At 42.5% G+C, this 6,434-nt stretch overlaps 1 long non-coding RNA gene across 1 annotated transcript in view; it reads right to left on the reverse strand.

The window, feature by feature from the left end:
- Window positions 1-6,434, reverse strand: part of LOC138683444 (uncharacterized) — a 423,605-nt gene that overhangs the window by 89,874 nt on the left and 327,297 nt on the right. The window lies entirely within an intron of this gene.

A 6,434-nucleotide genomic window follows, 5' to 3' on the forward strand; every position in this document is an offset into this window, starting at 1 on the left:
TCACAGCAAGATGCTAATTTTTTGCAAATGACATTCAGCTAAAAAACCCAACCAACAAACCCTATAAGAAGCTGCTGAGAGACAGAAACCTACTGGGAAATTGAGCGATGCTGTGGCAGATGAAATTTAACTCAGATCAAGGTGAGGTAAACTTGTTATCCATACTGATGAGCCAGACTCATGTGATCATCTGAGGCCAGTGACTTGAAAGATATCATCACAAACTGCTCAGTAAAAAGGCTTGCCTAATGCAGAGCAGCAGCTACACAAAGTGGAGGGACCTTTATAAAACAATAATGCTGAAAAAATTCCTCCTAGATAATGCTATTTGATAAACAGTACCAGCATGTGGAGTGAAATTCAGCCTTGGTTGCTTCCTCGCAAAAAAAGTGGTCCCCTGAGTAGCAGCACTACCGAGACCTGGTTTTCTAGGAATTATTTTTTTTTTTATATGATGAATAAGAACAAGTCTGCACTGCATCTTCCCTTGGGGAAGACAAAGGAGAGATTTTTCTCTACCCAGCTGCCTATTTTCATGAAAGATATTAAAGAATCAATACCTTTGGGACTTCTAGCCTTCAGTTACGTGTTGTTAAAAGGTAGACAACAGGTTCAAATACTATTGAAGGGACAACACAGGTAGACAGACTCCTGTGACAGGCTCCCTTACTGAAAAATGGCAAGCTGGAAAAGGAAGAAGAAGATGCCCCAGAAACAAAGGTGGGAAGGATACAGCGGGACTGGCTGTTGTGGTTTAACCCCAGCCAGCAACTAAGCACCACGCAGCCGCTCACTCACTGCCCCCCTCAACCCAGTGGGATGGGGGAGAAAATCGGGAAAAGAAGTAAAACTCGTGGACTGAGATAAGAACGGTTTAATAGAACAGAAAAGAAGAAACTAATAATGATAATGATAACACTAATAAAATGACAACAGGAATTGTGGACACATATTTAGCTAATGGTCGCAAGAGCATTCCAGACGCCTTTAGAAGGCCTTGAACAGGATAAACAAGAAGACAAAAAAAGAAAGATGCCAATTAGAAGAACACAGGTGCGCATTCCACGATAAAGGGAACTTGGCACAAAGAACCTCAATTCGGCAGTTTATCTTGACCAATTAGACTGAGACAAGTTTCGCATGTTTTAGTTGATATAACCAATTATGTCCTATGTTTATGCGCGTGTACAGAGTTGATATAACCAATCATATTTTATGCTTGTGCGCGTGTACAGTGACTTTGCAGAATATGTGATTATAAATATGTGTGTGTTTTAGCAATAAACGTCGTCTGCTTTCAACTTCACAGGCGTCCGTTTATTTCTACCTCCTGCAAGTAATAATAAAAGGATTGGAATGTACAAATGATGCGCAGGGCAATTGCTCACCACCCGCCGGTCGACACCCAGTTAGTCCCCGAGCGGCGATTCCCCCCGCCCCCACTCCCCCCAGTTTCTATACTAGATGGGACGTCACATGGTATGGAATACCCCGTTGGCCACTTTGGGTCAGCTGCCCTGACTGTGTCCTGTGCCAACTTCTTGTGCCCCTCCAGCTTTCTCGCTGGCTGGGCTTGAGAAGCTGAAAAATCCTTGACTTTAGACTAAACATTACTTGGCAACAACTGAAAACATCAGTGTTATCAACATTCTTCCCATACTGAACTCAAAACATATCGCTGTACCAGCTACTAGGAAGACAATTAACCCTATCCCAGCTGAAACCAGGACACTGGCACAGAGCAGTAGTGGCCCCAGGGGTAGGTTAAGCATAAGAGGAGGAGGTAGGTTAAGATGAGGAGGGAACTCAATGGGAAAACTCAAGAATTTGTCTCAACCTCAGCTGGTGTAACATCATGCAGGTGTTAGACATGGAGTATTTCCAAGCAGGACAGACAAGTAGCTAGCAGAAACTTAGGAAAGAATAAAGCTCTTCTGATGTACCTTTTCCTAATCTGGGAGCAGCAAATTAACATCTGAAGAATGACAGGCAATTTGTCTTCCTATGCATTGACATCGGAGAAACTTCCCAATTCCCTCCCAGATGGGAGACTGCCTGCATGGAAAAGATTTGGGACCAATGTGCATCTGGAGACTAAGCGAAGGAGAGCAAGTAACGTCCACCAACCTGCTGTTGTTAAATTAATAATGGTAGCACTAATCATGTGAGCTACCATTTGCAAATCTCTTTTTCACTGGAGATTGTATATCCCCAGTGTGCTTCTCATGGCTCCTTGAGCTCACCCCTTGGCATCTGTAGGTCTCCTCCACCTCTCAGGGTGAGAGACAAATGGAGCGGGAGGCTGTCATTCCTGAAGCACTCCCTGACCTGCAGCCCTAGTCAGGAACCTCCCAGGTGACAATGGATCAGCAGTTTAGTGCCCTGCCTAAAGCAAAACATCACTAACTACAACAAAAATGTTTTGAAGAAAAAAATAATTTGAAAACATTAAAAAGCTGGTGTAAATAACATTTAAAAGGTATATTATTCCCCGAGTCTGAGAAGTCCCTCTTTTCTCTCCTGTTCTGTTTATGTCTTCTTTAGACAGCTTTGGTCAAGCTGTTCACTATTCCATCTCTTTTCTCATAGGACTTAACTTGCTGTTGTCTTTTGCTTGCAAGTTCATAACCTGATGAAACACACTTGCAATTTCTTTGGGGACAGGTCTTTAAACCGGATGATTTTGTCCATTGCTTTCCAACCTGGGAGCTGTTTCATTGCTGCTTTGTTCATTCTCTCTCCAGCCCCAATAGAAGCTTAATCAATAACCTCCTGCCCTGGTCTTGTCACCACCTAAAGCTATTGCATCACCATATTCATAATGTTATTACAGATCAGCTCCATTTCCACCACACTGTGGCTCTGCCACATTTCTCACTGTGATGAGCCACCACTGTAAGTAACAGCAGAGCCATTACTGCATATGACAGGAGGCACAGGAATATAAACTGCTATTGATTTCTTTCTCTCTCTACTGCAAAACACAGAAGAGTTGTCTCTGACCAGCAGAAGGATGGTGCTGGCACCCTGGCTCTTCCAGCCAAACTCGGGAGACATCGTAACTGATTGGGGCTCACCCTCCAGGTACGGCTGTCCTGCACATGTTCCTCAGGCAGCTGTTTTCATTTCTTGTGGTCAGGGGCCAGCGGGCAGAATCCTGCCCCACAGCAGTCAAGAGAAAATGATCAACTCACTTTAGCATTTATGCAAATGGATTCTTATTATATTCAAGCCTTTAAGAACTGTATTAAATGTGAATATACAAAATAAAATTTAGCAAGAGGGAAGCAGTGACAAACAGCTGCAAATAGTGCTTTTGAGCAGGGTGATAGTTTAACCAGACTAGATCACTAGCTTCTGGTAAAGCAAAATCATGGTTTTATATTTTACTGTTGACAGCAATTACGCTGAGACTTTTAAAGTGATTGCAATATTCACTTCCTGAATAATTACACAATGTATGATGCTAACTGAACTTGCTCATACTATGAGCCTTATTGATATAAAGGCAACCAACAAACACAAGCAATATTCTTGTATTTTGAGAACTGTTACTCAGGTGATCAAATCTTATGATGAGTAGAGCCATATAAGTACTGTCACATGCGTAAATCAGGTTATAGCACTCTTTACCTGTGCAACTAGTCCAGGCACATGTAGCAGCAAAGGCTGCTGCAAATCCTCTCCAAATAGAAAAAGATGTCAAAGCTGGCATTTCTCAAGTGAGACTGAATTAATTTGGAATCTCCCAGGACATGTACATGATGACATCTCCCTGAAAGCAGGATCACCATCTTTGTTTCAGTACATACCATTGCTCCCAGCACACAAATGCTGGATAGTGTCTTTCTGCATGAAGCTCCCACCAAGATGCAATCAGACTGCTTCTAATCCTTTGAACACCGGCTGAAGCAAGAGGAAGAGGTATTGTGACTCTCAGTGTGAAAATTTGGAGGCATTATCTACTGAATAGTTGGAGGTTTGGTTTTTTTCCCTCTCTACATTGTTTCCTCTACCAGATTTTATGGAAGCTCGTCAATAAAATGCCTTTCCAAGAAGGCCAAATCCCCATAAGTCCCAAAGATGGCCTTAGGCTATGCATATCTACTGTCCCTGCTCTTTAAGCTGTCTAGACACAAGATAACCTGATCTGGGGACCATGTAGCTGCACATACAGTGGCTGAGCTAATAAGTCCTGGGGAGATCAAGATGGATTAACTTGAGCACAGGGCAGCGCTTTGAGACTTGAGTCAACTTTTAGGCCAAGAAGAGGTGGCACAAATACAGAGCCGGAGCCAGCAGTGCCAGCCACAACTGCATCTGGCAAGGACTGACTGCTCATGCTGTTTTGCTGTTGCTCTCAAGATGTTTCTTGTCTGTTGATTTTAGAAAGAGAGGACATATATCATAAGGCTAAAAAGTAAGCCAAAGTCCTGACACTGAGTTTGCACCTACAGGGGCAAGAATGATTAAGTCTTTGGTAAAGTCTCTCTGTTTTGCACGCTAGCTGCAGCCTAAACGGGGACTGCAATGTCCACGGCTATATCAGTGATGGGAGCATGTGGTGGCGTTGGCCAGTGCTAAAGCATTTTCAGTCCCTCCAGTAAATGTGTGTTATTGCACGCGTGCAGGCACATACCTGCACACACCCAAGTGCACCCATCAAGCCAAGTAAGGAATGCAGCCACTACCCAGCTTTCTCTTGGCAGAGCTCTGCACATTGGGTCAGCCAAGAAAAATTTCACATTTACAGGAAAACCCACTGCTGTTCTCACCTTGTTACACAGTAAATAAAAGCATTGCACAATAAATGTTGACACAGTAACTCTCAGAGGAATTTCACAGACAAAACAACCATTTATTCAGGGATGCTAAAAAAATAAACTGGAATTTTGCATGTACTTACTCAGAAATTATTCCCTAGCAAACTAAACCAGGGTTATGAGATGATTATCATAAATCATCTGATATCATCATGTATTATACTATGCAGGTTTAACTTAAGAGAGCTTGAAGGACCATATAGAGTACTGCTTGAGGTTTCAGCCGATACTGGAAAAAGATCTTAGTTTCCCCCATTTAGAGAGCCCAGATGACTGAAACACTACTGTTAAGTTTCATTTATGCTTCAAAACCTGGAACATTTCTCTGGCCCTGAACACTGACCTTTTGGACTGTTTTCTGTCCCTAGTGCATGCTAGAGAGTTTCAAAACAGATATGGGCATGCGAATGAAGTACATCAAGTCTAGGAATTCCTGGAAAAGAGCAAATAACCAGTGCTTATACCAGTAAATAAAACTGGTCAGGCCTCATTTTACAGTCCCAGAGGCAAAGGGGTATGGGTCGGTTCACATCCAGCCAGCTAACCCCCCCACCACAAAAACAGTTGTTTTGCTGGAAACAGTCCTTGGCCCATGCGAGTGTTTGAACTGGGTTGTTTGGGGAAGGACTAACTAGCACAGACCAAAACCACATTAAATAATTCAACAGGCAGGATAATCATGTGCCCTTTCCTGAAGCCCATGACCTGGTCATCTTTAGTTCAGCAGCACAGACACAACTAGGCTGCTTGACAGAAGACAGAAATGCACCCAGCCGGCTGCAGCATTATAGTGACCCCACCCTGCTGCTTCTGAGGACACAGGACTGAAAATGTTCCACTTGCAAAATATCCTGAACTTATATGAGCAACGAAATTTTAAGTGCAACTGCTTTATAAAGTAACAGTTCTGTAATAATTCCAGAAAATTAGCCCATTACTAAGGTCCAACTCTAAAGCGCTATTTATTTGCTAGAACATTTTTATTTCTTGGATGATCTCTGTTAATGATAACAGTAGCTCCCAAATGGTGTCATAAGAGTGATACTGAAAAGCCGGTCAAAGAAACTCTCTAAGACTCAATTTTGGAGTTTTAGAAAGCAGGCATTCTTTATTGCAGCTCTGGATGCACGGGGGATAGTTCCACCTAGCGTGCATGCCACAGCTTTAGCACTAACAGGTTATATAGAATAACTAATTGCATATTAATCAGATTAGTATACATATACATAAAAATGATTGCAACTGATTATCTTAGTACTGCCTACATCCGATCATGCGCAATGGAGGATCCATTTGAGTCGAAGGGCTGCTTTTGCGACCACCGACCCATTTGAAGTTCTTGCTGGCTGTCCTTGAAGTCTTTGTTCTTGTCCTTGTTCTTTGATCTTGAAGCTTAACGCAGTTTCAATCCCATGTGGTCAGTTTCAACATTGTTCTCCTCTAGCGTACAGGAACATCTAGTCATAAGAGCAAAGAACTGCAAAACTTATGAATAATTACTAGTTAATCACTTGACTACACTTTTGTAATTATCTCCCCGGTTACCCTTTGTCTATTGTTTCAACCACAATGTTAATATATGATCATTTATCAAATCTCACTTATACAGTC

Source organism: Haliaeetus albicilla, chromosome W (genome assembly GCF_947461875.1).
Source record: "Haliaeetus albicilla chromosome W, bHalAlb1.1, whole genome shotgun sequence".
NCBI classification, from domain to species: Eukaryota; Metazoa; Chordata; class Aves; order Accipitriformes; family Accipitridae; genus Haliaeetus; species Haliaeetus albicilla.